Source organism: Phyllobates terribilis, unplaced genomic scaffold (assembly GCF_046119375.1).
Source record: "Phyllobates terribilis strain yellow unplaced genomic scaffold, ASM4611937v1 Scaffold_3__8_contigs__length_932513732, whole genome shotgun sequence".
Classification (NCBI taxonomy): Eukaryota; Metazoa; Chordata; class Amphibia; order Anura; family Dendrobatidae; genus Phyllobates; species Phyllobates terribilis.
The window spans coordinates 228,149,961-228,167,593 of NW_027362763.1; the positions used below are offsets into that span (position 1 = coordinate 228,149,961).

Sequence of the window (17,633 nt, forward strand, 5' to 3'; positions counted from 1 at the left end):
ATGGAGGTCAGTATAGATGGACTAATACAACAAGTCCCACACACAGCTAGAAGCCCAAATATTTTTTCAGAGGTACTGTAGATGCAGATACAAATTATTTTTAATTTGCAACCTGATGGAGGTCAGTATAGATGGACTAATAGAGAAAGTCCGACACACTGCTAGAAGGCCAAATATTTTTTCAGAGCTAGATGCAGAAAAAAATTATATTCAGTTTGCAACCTGATGGAGGTCAGTATACATGGATTAATAGAACAAGACCCACACACAGCTAGAAGCCCAAATATTTTTTCAGAGGTAGATGCAGAAAAAAATATATTCAGTTTGCAACCTGATGGAGGTCAGTATAGATGGACTAATACAACAAGTCCCACACACAGCTAGAAGCCCAAATATTTTTTCAGAGGTACTGTAGATGCAGATAAAAATTAGTTTTAATTTGCAACCTGATGGAGGTCAGTATAGATGGACTAATAGAATGATGCTATGCCCAAAAGATTTTACTTCACTAGGTGCAGTAAAAAAATTGGTATTCTATACACAGGTGGTATATCTTGCAGCACAGATAGGCTACTCCACTGACTAACACACTCTGCAATAGGCCAAAAAGGATTAGCTTTGCTAGATTCAGCCAAATGCTGTGAAAAAAACTTGCACAGCACTGGCACAGACCTGCCTGGCAAAAGCTGATAGGAACTGATGTAACCTAGTCCTGAAAAGGACTCCAATTACAATTAGTCTTTACTCCCACAACCTATCTATTTAAGAGCACAGACCTCCCTGATAAAAGTCGTAGGAAATACTGTAACCTAGTCCTTAAAAGGACTGCAATCACAACTATTCCCTACTCCCAAGCTATCTGTATATTTGTGCGAAAATTGGCTTGAAATTAACAAGGTATAGCGCACACAGCAACAGCGGTGCCGTCTAACACGCAGCTGCAGCAGTGAGAAAATGGTGGCGACGGGGAAAATGGCTTGGTCTTATAGGGCAAGGACATGTGACATACACTGCCAAAGACACATGCCCTTGCTTGTGTGAAAAAAAGCACTTCGCTCCGTGTGTGCGCTGCTGATAGGCTGACAGATTGCACCTCCCCACTGCAAATGCGGGAAAGAGAAAAAAAAATGGAGATATTCATTGTTCCTGCAGAGATCCATCCCTTGCCCCTCCCCCCACCCCGCTGTACACTCAAACTGCGTATTAACATTAATTTTCATCATTACTGAGAAAAAATCCAGTTATGATTTTGGTGCACGAACAGTTATCGAACATAACCTCGAACAGCCGAATTTTTATCAAATTGTTCGTGTTCGCCGAACGGCTCGAACACCGCCCAAAACAGCTCGAATTTGAGATTGGCGAACAGTTCGAGTAGAACAACGCTCATCTCTACTCAGCACTCATTCTTAAGCTGGGACACAGCTTCACCAGGGCCAGAGGTTAACAACCCCCACAGGAGAGCTTATAGAGAGAGAGCTTTGGTGAAGTTCAGTGCTCACAGTTCTCCTCAGACTCTCCTTCCAGCGTCCCACACAGCAGACACCCTCAGAACACACAGGGTCTCCTGATCTGCCCCTGCTCTGAGCTCAGCCAGGCAAAACCCACAGGGTCCTAATGCTCTCCTGCTGCTATCACAGTTCGCACTCTCACAAGTGCTCCAGACATAACAAAGCACTTAACGTCTAGTGTTAAAATTCTGGATTTCTCTGAAATCAGGCAATGGATAGCAGATATAAGCGTACCAATGGATTTAAAGGTACTAATGCATTTATTTTTCACTCACCTACATGTCTATGTAAACGGTTTAGTGGGGTTGATCTTGCTGACAGATTCCCTTGAACAATCATTTCTTTATGCTTTAGATATGATGAGGTATATGGAAAGCAATGGTTCCAATTTGGGTACCTTCCCTCTTCCCACTCTACACTTGAATGTTATAGCTAGGCAATATCGGTAATAACAGTACAGGCAAAATGTTGCAGACTGAGCAACGCCTTATAAAGTTGGGTTCGGTACAAGGTGGAGAGATCAATGTCACAAAAATATATTTTGTTCAAGAAATATTTGAATGCCAAGAAGATGTACTGAGGCCACTGCAGAGGACCCATACATACAGTACAGACCAAAAGTTTGGACACACCATCTCATTTAAAGATTTTTCTGTATTTTCATGACTATGAAAATTCTACATTCACACTGAAGGCATCAAAACTATGAATTAACACATGTGGAATTATATACTTAACAAAAAAGTGTGAAACAACTGAAAATATGTCTTATATTCTAGGTTCTTCAAAGTAGCCACCTTTTGCTTTGATGACTGCTTTGCACACTCTTGGCATTCTCTTGATGAGCTTCAAGAGGTAGTCACCAGAAATGGTTTTCACTTCACAGGTATGCCCTGTCAGGTTTAATAAGTGGGATTTCTTGCCTTATAAATGGGGTTGGGACCATCAGTTGTGTTGTGCAGAAGTCTGGTGGATACACAGCTGATAGTCCTATTGAATAGACTGCTAGAATTTGTATTATGACAAGAAAAAAGCAGCTAAGTAAAGAAAAACGAGTGGCCATCATTACTTTAAGAAATGAAGGTCAGTCAGTCCGAAAAATTGGGCAAACTTTGAAAGTGTCCCCAAGTGCAGTTGCAAAAACCATCAAGCGCTACAAAGAAACTGGCTCACATGAGGACCGCCCCAGGAAAGGAAGACCAAGAGTCACCTCTGCTTCTGAGGATAAGTTTATCCGAGTCACCAGCCTCAGAAATCGCAGTTTAACAGCAGCTCAAATTAGAGACCAGGTCAATGCAACACAGAGTTCTAGCAGCAGACACATCTCTTCAACAACTGTTAAGAGGAGACTTTGTGCAGCAGGCCTTCATTGTAAAATAGCTGCTAGGAAACCACTGCTAAGGACAGGCAACAAGCAGAAGAGACTTGTTTGGGCTAAAGAACACAAGGAATGGACATTAGACGAGTGGAAATCTGTGCTTTGGTCTGATAAGTCCAAATTTGAGATCTTTGGTTCCATCCACCTTGTCTTTGTGTGACGCAGAAAAGGTGAACGGATAGACTCTACATGCATGGAGGAGGAGGTGTGATGGTGTGGGGGTGCTTTGCTGGTGACACTGTTGGGGATTTATTCAAAATTTAACGCATACTGAACCAGCATCGCTACCACAGCATCTTGCAGCGGCATGCTATTCCATCCGGTTTGCGTTTATTTGGACCATCATTTATTTTTCAACAGGACAATGACCCCAAACACACCTCCATTCTGTGTAAGGGCTATTTGACCAAGAAGGAGAATGATGGGGTGCTACGCCAGATGACCTGGCCTCCACAGTCACCAGACCTGAACCCAATCGAGATGGTTTGGGGTGAGCTGGACCGCAGAGTGAAGGCAAAAGGGTCAACAAGTGCTAAGCATCTCTGGGAACTCCTTCAAGATTGTTGGAAGACCATTTCCGGTGACTACCTCTTGAAGCACATCAAGAGAATGCCAAGAGTGTGCAAAGCAGTCATCAAAGCAAAAGGTGGCTACTTTGAAGAAACTAGAATATAAGACATATTTTCAGTTGTTTCACACTTTTTTGCTAAGTATATAATTCCACATGTGTTAATTCATAGTTTTGATGCCTTCAGTGTGAATTTAGAATTTTCATAGTCATGAAAATATAGAAAAATCTTTAAATGAGAAGGTGTGTCCAAACTTTAGGTCTGTACTGTAAGTGTCGTTGTAGGTATATCAATATCCACTGTCAGATGAACCATTGTCAGTGATTGCTAGCAGCTTGTCTCCAATACGCATAATAAATGAATATGTTTATGGCAGAATTCTGTGTATAAGCAGTGATGTTACAGGCTACATATATCAAGTAACAAAGTCATTTAGTGTATTACCATTTTCACAACTAGATAACATATTGGATGTTTTTGGTTGATATTCACACTTCTTGTTTGTATTTTGCTTTTTATATGTCTGAAACTCCATCATGAATGTTGCAACTAAGCTGGTTTTCCTTTTGCTATGGTTTCTGCTCTCTGCAAGTCACTACAAAGCTCTCTGTCATGCTTCATCTCTGTTAAGCACTTTTCCATGTTCTTTGTTTCACTTTGCTTAGAAGACTCCTCATGTGCTGCAGATCTGCTCTGGAATCTTCTACAGACTGGCAAAATTAAACATTTTGAGCACATCCAAAAACCCACCACCTTAGAGAAGCTTATAAATCTTTAAATATTGCATTACTAGGGGGCCTTGTGTATCCTACCATAGTCCTTCAATGTTTTCTACACATTCACATGGTCACATTATTTTCATGAACCCTGTAATGCATGACAATGCACGGTGGACGTTCTATCTTATCGATATGTAAAAAATCATCCTTATTATATATAGCTGGTGTACTATCTATCTACCTATCCCATATCTATCTATCCCATATCTACCTATCTTTGTATCTTTATCTACCTATCTATATATCCATATATCTATCTACCTATCTATCCCATATCTATTTATCTATCTATCCCATATCTATCTATATATATCTATGTATCCATCTATCTATCTATCTATCTATCTATCATCTTAAATTGAGAAAGGCTCATTGCTGGAGCCAAAACATTGTAGTAGTCAATTTTTCACCTTACCTGCATAGGAGAACTTTCTTTCTTTCTTTCTTTCTTTCTTTCTTTCTTTCTTTCTTTCTTTCTTTCTTTCTTTCTTTCTTTCTTTCTTTCTTCGATATCTATCTTATATCTGCAATCCAATTAATACAGCTCAAGAAAGCTCAACACTGTATGTGATAAGATATATGCAAACATTGAATATGTGATATTTAAATTGCATTACTAATAAATAGAATATACTTATAAATTGAACATACTTAGCGCACACCCATCTATCTATCTATCTAACTATCTATCTATCTAACTATCGATCTATCTATCTATCTATCTATCTATCTATCTATTTTTTATCATTAAAGAATCCCTCCCATGAAGACTTTTTTTATTAAATCTGTGTATATGTGGATGTAGTGTAGTGTGAGTGTATTAATATACTCACTTACCGCCACCTTCTCCTGGATCCAGCGCCGTTCCTCTCCTTTTCTCAGTGATGCTCTTCAGACTCTGCAGGTCACGCCGCGCTCTGTGTGACCTGGATGTGACTTTTACAATGTAAGCCTATGGACTGTCAGAATGAGGCCTCATAGACTTACATTGTAAAGGAGACTTCAGGCTAATACATATAGTATAGAGTGACCTGGATAGTTTGAAGTGCAGTGACGTCACTGAGAAGAGGACCAGAACGGCGCTGGATACCGTAGAAGGCAGCAATAGGTGAGTATATTAACACACACAGTACAGTGCATGCACATACACACAGGTTTAGTAAAAAAAATCTTTGTGTGAGGGATTATGTCATTGTGCTTCTCTTCTACCTTTACTTTGCTGCTATTTTATCTTTATCAGGCTCTATAATTATCTTTCTTTTACAGCAGTACTTTTTTAGTTTTCCTTTACGCTTTTATTCCTTATTTCTTTGTTTACCAATCATTTACTTAAATCTGTATGTATTTCTTTAAACTGGACACAAATTTGATGAAACCAAACCTAATTAATAAGGGTTGTTTCCATAATCACATAAGTAAGTGCACTGCAAAGTTTTACTGAAGCCCAATTATCAATCAGAACCAAACTTGTCCGCTTAGCGCAAAGTGAAGCAAAGAAATGTTTGACCAATATCTTTGCTGTGCCTGGTATAACATAGCCGAATGTAGTGACTGATCTGCTAAAATATGATCCCCCTCTGCATAAGCTACTATTGCTATTGCACAGCTCCACTCCAGATCTGCACCTGGCAGCAGCTTGTACTGAACTGGATAACAATATAAAATTCATTCATAAATATCAGAAAGAAGTCAGAAATGTTCATACATACTTAATAAAATATAAATAACATATTAAAATATTATCATTTTATAAGAGAATTAAAATTTAGCATGCATATTAATAAAACCTAACATATTATTTATATTCTCACATGCTTTTGTTTCCAGTTAATAACATTAATCTCCGGTGTCTGCTATCTAAATGTGCTTGGAATTTATGACACAGGAAGTCTAATTAATATTTTCTATTATAATTTATTGAAAGTTTCCAAGTACTTCATTGCAAATTCCCAATAATGTATGTGCTACTTAATGAAATTATTGCAGATCCTCTTAAAACATTCTAGGTATTATACAAGTGCAGGTTATACATATCATCGGCGCATACATAGATCTGTAAAATAAATGTGTCCTCTATGCAATTATTTTAATCTTGAATACAAAGCAAATTAAGATCACATTATGCTGCAAAGGCTTCAAACGCTCCTGCACATCAGCATGACTGGCGTTCACCGAGGCAGAAATCACCAACTTATTCACTCTTTTGCTTTACTATTTAGAAAAAGGTGATAAACTTGAGATCGACTTATTTCTGCGACGCTCAGGGAGCAAGTTTTTTTTTTAAGATGCTACAAGAAAATAAATAATTTGATTATATTGTCATCATCTTAATCCAAATGCGGTTCGATTGCTGGAAAATTAACAAACGTTACTGATTATAAAAAAGTAATATTCTTCAAATGATAACTACAGTATATGTCTCTCTATATATTTGTAAATATATCTATATATATGTATATATAGATATAGATATATAGTCTAATAATATAATAATCATTACTGTAGCTAAAATTTGTAAAACATGAGGATTATTACTTTGAGGATTTTATATTTATATATATATATATATATATATGCTGTTTGTATGTATATATATATATATATATTTATATATAGATATAACTATAGATATATAGTGCCCATACTATATACTGCCCATTTTTTAAATATTTCATACATGAAAACCTTGTCCCTTTTTACAACCGTCCATTACATATTTTACCACTGATGAAGGGTATCTTTGGTAAGAATTAAGTGGGATAGATAGATAGATAGATAGATAGATAGATAGATAGATAGATAGATGGATAGATAAATATATAGAGATAGATAGATAGATAGATAGATAGATAGATAGATAGATAGATAGATAGATAGATTGATTGATAGATAAATAGATATGGATAGAGAGATATGGATAGAGAGATATGGATAGAGAAATATAGATAGATGGATGGATGGATAGATAATAGATATAGATAGATGGATGGATGATAGATAATAGATAGATATGGATAGATAATAGATAGATAGATGGATAGATAGATAGATATGGGATAAATAGATAAATAGTTCAGAGATAGATAGATTAGATAGATAGAGAGATAGATAGATAGATAGATATTAGATAGATAGATAGATATAGGATACGTAACAGATTGATAGATAATAGATAGATAGATATGAGGTAAATAGATGAGGATGGATAATAGATAGATAGATTAGATAGATAGATAGTATAAATAGACAGATAGATAGATAGATCGATAGATAGATAGATAGATAGATAGAATAGCTATATATATATAACAGTTTAAGCAGTTAACCTGTTACCAACATTAAAAGCTTACAATCATGGTTGTTGTTCCCTTTACAGACCATGAGCTGCGACGTGTGATGTTACCATGCTGGAACACAATTTGCGCATTAAGCGTATTATACAGGAGAACGCAAATTATGTTTCCGCCTGCGGAATTTCTGGCTAATCCTAAAATCATATTAACAATCAGAGCTTTTGTATTTCATGCTATGAAGTTGCAAGTGATACAATAGATTATTTGACACTTTGATGTGAAAGGTATTTGATATTATAGATTAATATCACCTTGCTTGTTTGTTTCATTGAGCACCTTGGGGTTCGGCCCATCACAGCAGCTCATTTTCCCTCGTTTGTGAAGTTCAGTTAGAAATAAAAAAAAGGTGTAAATCAGCAGGTAAATTGCAATATTCCAGTCCAAATGTAATTAAATGATATCGGACAATTTGTTAAATACAAACGCAACGTCCTATGACCATGATTAGGTATTATAATGTTGTGATGAACTTTCACCAATATATTAAAATATGAAAAATGCATTAACAGGTATTACAATAGAAATGACTACAATGTTTAATTACAATGCTATAATGAATAATAATTTTACAAAGCCAAATAATGTTTTTTAGAAGTATTTTATTGAATATTAATTAGACTGATAATCTAAATTGTTTGAGTAATGATAATATTATTTCGCTGGCTAAAAATGCTCCATGTTTCACTTATTTTATAATTATAATCTGTAGTTTTATTTCATATTATTTTCTCTATATCTATTTTCTTATTACAAACCCGCACTCCTCAGTCAAATGACAAGCGGCTCCTATGTTACTATATTTTTCCTATATCATTCACGTATATCACATGAATACTCCAATGACCGTATAAGATAAGTGCTGTTGCTCTCTGTCTGGCTTAGAATAGTCTTTAATTTTATCATCATTCTACCAATTGGAAGAAAAGAAGAAAAAAAAAATCAAACTGCAATTTACAGAGTAACCAAATTACCAAAACTAGTAGAGCAACTTTTAATGAGCAAAACCATTAACAATTTTCTGACTGCGGTCTGCGTTCACAAACCTTGGACACCTTGTTAGCACAGAATGAGGTGTTCAATCAAGAGACTGGGAATTGGAAGTACCAGGGCACAGGTTTTTTTTTTTTTTTTTTGAGTGGTGATTACAAAGGCATGAGTGTGAGTGCCAAAGTAACAGTCTTCTACACTGCAGGAAGCTGAGAAACCTTTAAGGCTGCATTTGTAAATCAGCCTTGATGATTACAGCAGTCACAAGCACAGAGCAGGGGAAACAATGATTTTCACTAGTCTTTCACTACTTTAATTTGCTCTTCAGATGAACAAAGTGATATATGGAACTGCTGCTGTATTGTCCTAACATTGCACTGTATGGTTTAACACTATCACCACCATGATCTGGAGATTCAGAGATGGAAGAGCCCAAACATTAACAAGTTAATATTGATTGAAATTTCTGCCCGATATTAATAGGGGGGATTAGATGGCAAATATAATATCTGACTCTGCGGGCGCTGAGGGATGAAATATTGGCTTCATCATATTTATTTAGAACGCCGGTTCTTTAAAAAAGAAAATAAAACACGTTATTATAAATGCTAGTACACTACTATAAATAAAAGAGGTTAAAAAAGATCATGAACTAACGTTTTACTTAGCAAAAATGTCATCAGAACCTTAAAACCTCTCTCGCTCTCTCTGTGTATATATATGTATATCTATATATATACATATATATATATATATATTTATATATATAAACACATGTTCATGTATATTCATATACATACATTATATATATAGTTTATATATGTAATATATGTATATAACACTTGTTCTTACACATTTTATATATATATATATCTGTGTGTGTATATATATATATAATGTGTAAGAACAAGTGTAAATATCTTATGAGTACATCCTGTGCTAAGTAATGGAAAAATAGAACAACTAGAATATATGTGTATATATACACACGTTTATATATATATATATATTAAAATGTAAAATATAAATAGTAATATATATTTTTTTATTTATGTATATACATATATATATAGAGAGAGAGAGAGAGAAAAATGTATAAAAAAAGAAAATAAATATATTGTAATATGTAAAATAAAATAAATGCATGTGTTCAAAATAAATGTAGTTTTTCTGCTTTTTATTCTGGCTTATTATTCTTATTCTGTCTTACAATTTTGCATGTCTTGGAAATTAGAGTCATCTCATATCTTGAAGCTTCCAGTGCTAAACAAACCCATATATATATATATATTATATTTCTATACCGTATATATATTTCAATTATATGTGCTAGTGAAACATCTAAGATTCCCATTATCTGGGCTTCAGCAGGATTTAGACACGACACAGTGGGCTAAAATTGATTTAAGTTTCTTTGTGAATGCACTTTGAAATGTAGTGAGCATTGATAAACTGTAATTATCAGTAAAACGCTTAACTAGTAACCATTGGTCAGGATTCATTAATAAGTAGTGGCTAGGCAGATAATTGAAGGATAGAACAATTGACAATGAAATGCTGATTTAACTCTTGCATACAATAATGCCCTCTAATGTTATTTTGAGCGAGAAAAAAACAAACAAATGTGTTTTGATTCCTGAAATATTTTTTCTGCTCCGCCTTGTAGACATACACAATAATACAGAAGATGGTCTTTGATTATGACACTTAATTACACACATACACATCACACAAATGTATATGAGTATAAAAAATTGCACAAAAGTCTATAAGGATCTCTAAAATATGATTACAATGGACACATCTTTATTTTATTTCAATACTGTTTAGAATTACATACTTGAAATTTAATTTGTACATGTCAAATAGGAAAAAAAGAAAAAAAGAAATAAAAAAAGCCGGTTACAGCATTCATGTGTTAGATCTGGCTGTTAGTCGTTTCTAACTGATGAGAAACATAAGTTCAAAGTGCAGTTGCATCATGACAAGCCCCATGTGTGTTTGTTTTACCTGTGAAACACATGCAAACACTTAGAATTCTGCAGATTTTATTAATTATTAAGCCTTGTTGCATGTAGAGGGCGCTGTTGCTCATGGATTCTCCCGGCATAACCTAGCCGCAGCCTATTGCTGGATAGCCTGGTGTTTATATTTTTATTAGCTCTGACTAAACGATCAGTGCTATTCTTGGCACATAACTTTTAGGTTCTTATTCCTGCAGTTGGGTCTATTGAAATAAATCTCATATGGCCATTGAATGTGGTTTTGTTAAATTAATTTTTCTAAAAACAAACGCTGGGCATTATATTCAAGTCAGGACGCTGGTGGCTTTTGCAGTCTTTCTCTACCTTGTAGGACGCTAACAAGAGCACTGATGGCAAAGGATTCTCAGAGGTTGTGTATATTTTTTTCAGCTATTACAAGTCATGACCTTTACGTAAGAAAGAAGATACGGGCAGGAATGTTCAGCCGGGAGCGCCGCTTTAAATAAACATTTAAGGTAGAATAAAAGGACTCTGTGAGATCGAGTTCGCTTGTTTTCTATCTAACATGACATATATGGGATTTAGAAAATGCCCATGGACCTCTAGCTTTGGTATCGTAAGGAGTAAAGGAAAATACAAATTGCCCTTTGTCTGGAGGTGTTCTTTAATGCTCCACGCAGAGCTGGCTGCTTTTCGGAAAGATGCATGTCGGCCTTGTACTGATGAGCAAATCCTGACATCGCATTGAAAATTCTGGGTAGTGGAAGCGAACACGGTCTCATTGGACTGGATGAAAACCACCCCTCTGATCTCAATAATTTTTCACTTTTCCTTCCTACCTCGTTCTGGAAACATTTGGCAAATACTTTTATGAGGAAGGCACCAATGTGAATAGACCCACAAACAGACAGTGCCTAATACGTGTACTATTTCCTGTAGGCAGTTAAAAATTAATTACATAGGCTGAATATATGAAGCTGTCAAGACTGGGTCACTGGAGACTTGGATTTTTTTTTCAACCTGCAACAGTTGCCCAGCCGGACGGCCCAGGAATTACACTATATTAATGTTTAATGCCCTGCCAAGTATTTGTCTAAAAAGGATAAAATATTATAGAGGACGGCGCGCAAATATTTCAACGTAAAGCGTCCAGCGGATTGGATCTTGGGAGTGAAATATGGGCATACAGTTAAATATGGAACAGTATGTATCAGATAAGCATCAAAGATGTGGAAAGCAAAAGAAATCTTACCTGAATGTGAATAATCATCTCCAGATGAGATCACATGTTATAAACAGCACAATGCGGGTCCGGTAATAGAGCAATGTTACACTATTTGCTGAAGACACAAATGTGTGTGATGTAGATAGGATAAATTCTACTGTTCTGTGCAGTAGGAAATTTGCCTCTTTAGTTGTGAGCAGCTTTTGAAGTGCAGCCTAAAATTCAGCCTAGGGCTTCAAAGAGAAGGGATTATAGCTTTTATCAAGCAATTAATATGGCTGTAACTCAGAATGTCAGCACCTGATGACTAAACAGGGTGGACAGTACATTAAGGGGGGTCAAGAGCAGGCTTCACGTCGAGATGGTATTCATAAAAAAATAATGGCTAAGCGCATGATATTTTGGGGGGTTTGATGCAAACTACGTGCAAATGTAAACTTAAAGCACAGGCCTCTTCTCTGTTCGCAGGAGAGCGAGCAGACTTTAACGTATTTTATCCACCTAGATTATTTTAATCTCCCACCAACTGTTAAAGCGAAAGGCGTGTCATTAAAAGAAAGCTATTCCTCGCCTCTTAACATGGTTCAGATGGCAGCATCTTAGAAGCCCTTCCTTCTCTGACAGTTCAAGGGTTCAGAAATGGTCAGAATCTCACACAGCGGCCATTCACTGGGAGATTACAACCGTCTAAACAATATAAAATTATTGCCATGGAATAACAAATAAGAAATAATTATCTGTAAATGAGGAATGAGGTATGAATATTATATGCAAGGCCATTCAAGTAAATTTTTTTTTGCTATGCGCTTATAAAGTAATAGAAGGATGGACCTGTTTTGTGTTTCGTGAGCAATATTTAGCGCCATATTTTACAGTTTACCAAAAGTAACTAAATATTCCATGTTTGCATTATTTAAAATTGTATAATATTTGAAAATAGAAGGTTCATATTGATTTAATCATGCTAAAGTCAAGAAAGACTACTAGGTCTACAGTTATCATACATAAGCTCCATCCTTTGGTCTTTCTAAGCTAGGCTCATGAATGCATACTTTGCTTACCACATTCACACTATAATGCGAATGCACCAGGTCTATAGGGATCTGTCATATTATATGAAAAGACAAATCTAGTTGAGAGCCCAGGCCAGCACTAATTTCTACCAATGCATCAAATCTCCTATGGTGGGACTGTAGGGAAATTAAAGGGAATCTATCAGCACAATCTACTATTAATATGATCGCATTGCTATGTGAAAGATACAGTTATCAAAACCTTTATTTATTCAATTTGTTGCTTCCTGATGGGAAAAAAATAGTTTTTTTTAATTCATATGCAAATGAGGCTGAAGAGCTTTGTGTGTGATCTAAGAATTTCCTAAGCCTTTGCCTCTTTGATTCTCTATTTCTCCTCCAGTCCCACCTCCCTCTGCTTGACTGACAGCTCACTGGCTGTGTAGTCAAGCCAATGAGCTGTCAGTCAAGCAGAAGAAGATGGCACTAGGCAGGGAATAGAGTTGGGGAGGCAGATGCATGGGAAGTGCTCTGATTATACCTAGAGCACTTTAGCCTCAACTGCATATGCGTTAAAACAGTGATTAATTTTTGGTCAGGGAGAAGCAGATTGCATAATTAAAAGTGTGGATGACTTCTTTCACATGGCAACACAACCATATTAACAATTTGGGGGGAAGAGTAAATCCTGCTGGCAGATTGCCTTTATATTCTTGTTTCCAGATTCCTCCAAAGATGATAAGCTAAATGCTGGACATTGCAGAGGTCGACACTTTGTGATCAGGTTACTATTCTGACAAATATTGATTGCCTAAGGAAGACACCTATTGATCTCCATGGGAGTGGGTTTATTGTAGGTCTGGTATCTACAGAATATATATTTTGTCATGTGCTTAGATGTCATCTATGCCTTGTGTAAATTTTGGTTTAAAGAGACCCTTTGGTTCAAAATAAAAAAATTTACAATGAATGCATACTTCTTGCCCATATTTTTAATCTTTCTGGTATGGTTTTTAGTACGGTTTCTCTGCATCCCTGTGCACTCTTCATTTCTGTGAATTGACTGCCATCTTCTCAAAAATCTCTATGTATTTTATGCTTTGGTAGTTTGAGACACTGCCCCTGGCTCTGGCCTGGAGTATTTGACTATAGGAGGCGTGGGTTGTCTCTGGCCAGATCCTGAGACATCAACACTGTCCCCCACCAACTGATTTTGGATAGACCAGTTGTGGGACTTTTCAAAGCACACTAAAAGGAATTTAGCATATGTTTTGAGCTAGAATCTTGTAAGCTGGTCTTGATTCAGGGTGCGCTGCACTAAGAAACACCAAATACCCTCTACACAGCCAACACCAACAACAGAAATTTTCTCCAGTCATGGAGTGGAGAATATTTCTGTTCTAATTTAAGCCACATTTGTAGCAAAAATGATGATGAATTTGTCAAGCAGCCTTGGGCCCTGCTCTGTTTTGCTGCGATCCCTCCACTTTTCAAAAAGTTAGCAAAACTGGTGTAAAAACATCAATTACACCAAAAGGTGCAATTTTTTTCTATATTAAAATTAGTTTTACTGCAGTTACTCTGGTTGCTTTGTGCTTTCATTAGTTTTTAAACACATTTATTAAAGTAAAGAACCATTTTCAAAGAATTGCGTGTCAAGCCCATCAAAGCTTGTCATAAAAGGCTAGTTCATATTTATCACATACAGCCTTTTAAAATGTGGAACAAAAAATGACGCAAAGTCACTTGAGCAGACGAGAGATGTAATAATCCATACTGGACAGAAGTCTTACATCTTAAGATGTTCCAAATTTCTAAAAATAAAAAAAATTCAGAAAATATTAAAGGAACATTTTGATAAATTTTGCGTAAACATTGACAAAGCAAGACTGACTTCAAAGATTCCTCTCATGATAAATTTCCAAGTAAATCTATTTATCTACTACTGTGCAAAAGTTTTAGACAGGTGTGAAACAAATTTTGCACAGTAAGAATGCTTTGAAAAATAGAAGTGTTAATAAGTTATTTTTATCAACTAATAAAATGCAAAGTGTGAACAAAAGAGAAATCTAAATCAAGTCAATATGTGGTGTGTCCGCAGTTTGATTTTAAAACAGCATCAATTCTTTTAAAGGGACTCTGTCAGCAGGTTTTTGCTGTGCAATCTGAAAGCAGCATGAGCTTGGGACAGAGATCTTGATTACAACAATGTATCACTTAGTTTACTGCCTGCAGCAGTTATGATAGAGCCACAGTTTTCTCTGTTGCAGGTCTAGCAGAGCTCAGTTGTTGAGTTGTATATAACACCCGCCCACATTACAGCTTTCTGTGTACTTTGTATAGTGACAGAGAGCTGCTAATCAGTCTTGGGGGCGGGGTTGGTCTACCCTGCACTGTCAGGGTTGTCCTGTAGTAATAATATCCTGCTGATAAAACATTAATTGTATTGTCACAGCCCAGTAAGTGACATATTACTTGAATCAGGGACTCTGCTCCTACATTATGGAGCTCTCAGATTACATAGAGAAACCTAGTAACAGATTCCCTTTAAGTACATTTAAATACTGTTTTTGATGGAACTCAGTAGGGAGATTGTTCCAAACACTTTAGAGAACTAACCACTTATCTTCTGTGGATGTAGGCTTGAACAAATCCTTCTGTCTCCTTACTTAATTCCAAACAGATTCAATGATGTTGAGATCAAGGCTTTATGGAGGTGATCACTTACAGCACTGCTTATTCTTCTTTATGCTGTGAGGATAGTTCTTAATGATATTGGCTGTATGTTGGGAGTCATTGTCCTGCTGCAAAATAAATTTGAAGCCAATCATTACCTTCTTGATGTAATTTTATGATGGATAAGTACAGTCATATGAAAAAGTTTGGGCACCCCTATTAATCTTAAGCTTAATGTTTTATAAAAATTGGTGTTTTTGCAACAACTATTTCAGTTTGATATATGTAATAACTGTTGGATACAGTAATGTTTCTGCCTTGAAATGAGGTTTATTGTACTAACAGAAAATGTGCAATCTGCATTCAAACAAAATTTGACAGGTGCATAAGTATGGGCACCTCACCAGAAAAGTGACATTAATATTTAGTAGATCCTCCTTTTGCAAAAATAACAGCCTCTAGTCGCTTCCTGTAGCTTTTAATGAGTTCCTGGATCCTGGATGAAGGTATTTTTGACCATTCCTCTTTACAAAACAATTCCAGTTCAGTTAAGTTTGATGGTCGCCGAGCATGGACAGCCTCTTCAAATGATCCCACAGATGTTCAATGATATTCAGGTCTGGGGACTGGGATGGCCATTCCAGAACATTGTAATTGTTCCTCTGCATGAATGCCTGAGTAGATTTGGAGCGGTGTTTTGGATCATTGTCTTGCTGAAAGATCCATCCACTGCGTAACTTCAACTTTATCACTGATTCTTGAACACTATTGCCAAGAATCTGCTGATACTGAGTGGAATCCATGCGTCCCTCAACTTTAACAAGATTCCCAGTGCCGGCATTGACCACACAGCCCCAAAGCATGATGGAACCTCCACCAAATTTTACTGTGGGTAGCAAGTGTTTTTCTTGGAATGCTGTGTTTTTTTGCCACCATGCACAACGCCTTTTTGTATGACCAAACAACTCAATATTGGTTTCATCAGTCCACAGGACCTTCTTCCAAAAAGAAATAGGCTTCTTCAAATGTGCTTTTGCATACCTCAGCCGACTCTGTTTGTGCGTACTTGCAGAAACGGCTTCTTTCGCATCACTCTCCCATACAGCTTCTCCTTGTGCAAAGTGCGTTGTATAGTTGACCGATGCACAGTGACACCATCTGCAGCAAGTTGATGCTGCAGCTCTCTGGAGGTGGTCTGAGGATTGTCCTTGACTGATCTCACCATTCTTCTTCTCTGCCTTTCTGATGTTTTTCTTGTCCTGACACTTCTGGCCTTAACAAGAACTGTCCCTATGTTCTTCCATTTCCTTACTATGTTCCTCATAGTGGAAACTGACAGGTTAAATCTCTGAGACAGCTTTTTGTATCCTTCCCCTGAACAACTATGTTGAATAATCTTTGTTTTCAGATCATTTGACAGTTGTATTGAGGAGCCCATGATGCCACTCTTCAGAGGAGATTCAAACAGGAGAACAACTTGCAAGTGGCCACTTTAAGTAGCTTTTCTCATGATTGCATACACCTGGCTATAAAGTTCAAAGCTCAATGAGGTTACAAAACCAAAAAAAGTGCTTTAGTAAGTCAGTAAAAAGTAGGCAGGAGTATTTAAAACAAAAAAATGATAAGGGTGCCCATACTTATGCACCGGTCAAATTTTGTTTGAATGCAGATTGCACATTTTCTGTTAGCACAATAAACCTCATTTCAAGGCAGAAACATTACTGTGTCCAACAGTTATTACATATATCAAACTGAAATAGCTGTTGCAAAAACACCAATTTTTATAAAACATTAAGCTTAAGATTAATAGGGGTGCCCAAACTTTTTCATATGACTGTATCTGTCTGCATTTCTCAGCATTGAGGACAGCATTAATGTTAACCAAATTCCCAACTCCATTTGCTGAAATGCAGCCCAACACTTGCAAGGAACATCCACCATTCTTCACTGTGGCTTACAGACACTCATTATTATACTGATCTCCTGAGCTTCCGTGAACATACTTTCTTAAGTTACAGTCAATAGTTCACATTTCATCAGTCCAGTTCACTTGACGGGATTTTCCTGCACTCCATTTATTATGCTTATATATAGTTGAGGTGCTTGGCCTTGGTTACATGTTGACGGTATGGCTTTTTGCCCTCCAGTCTTCCATGA

The 17,633-nt window shown here is 36.5% G+C and overlaps 1 long non-coding RNA gene across 2 annotated transcripts in view; it reads right to left on the bottom strand.

Annotated features, from left to right (window-relative positions):
* The window catches only part of LOC141258051 (uncharacterized), a 45,880-nt gene extending 33,570 nt beyond the window's left edge, over positions 1–12,310 (bottom strand). Inside the window, exons 1-2 of one of the 2 annotated variants that reach the window (XR_012318180.1) lie at positions 11,815–12,310; positions 4,653–4,761 (exon numbers count right to left, since the gene is read on the bottom strand). This is a non-coding gene — a long non-coding RNA (uncharacterized lncRNA). The remainder of the gene's footprint in view (positions 1–4,652; positions 4,762–11,814) is intronic. The other variant, XR_012318179.1, reaches the window with a different exon arrangement.
* Between the last annotated feature and the right edge of the window lie 5,323 nt (positions 12,311–17,633).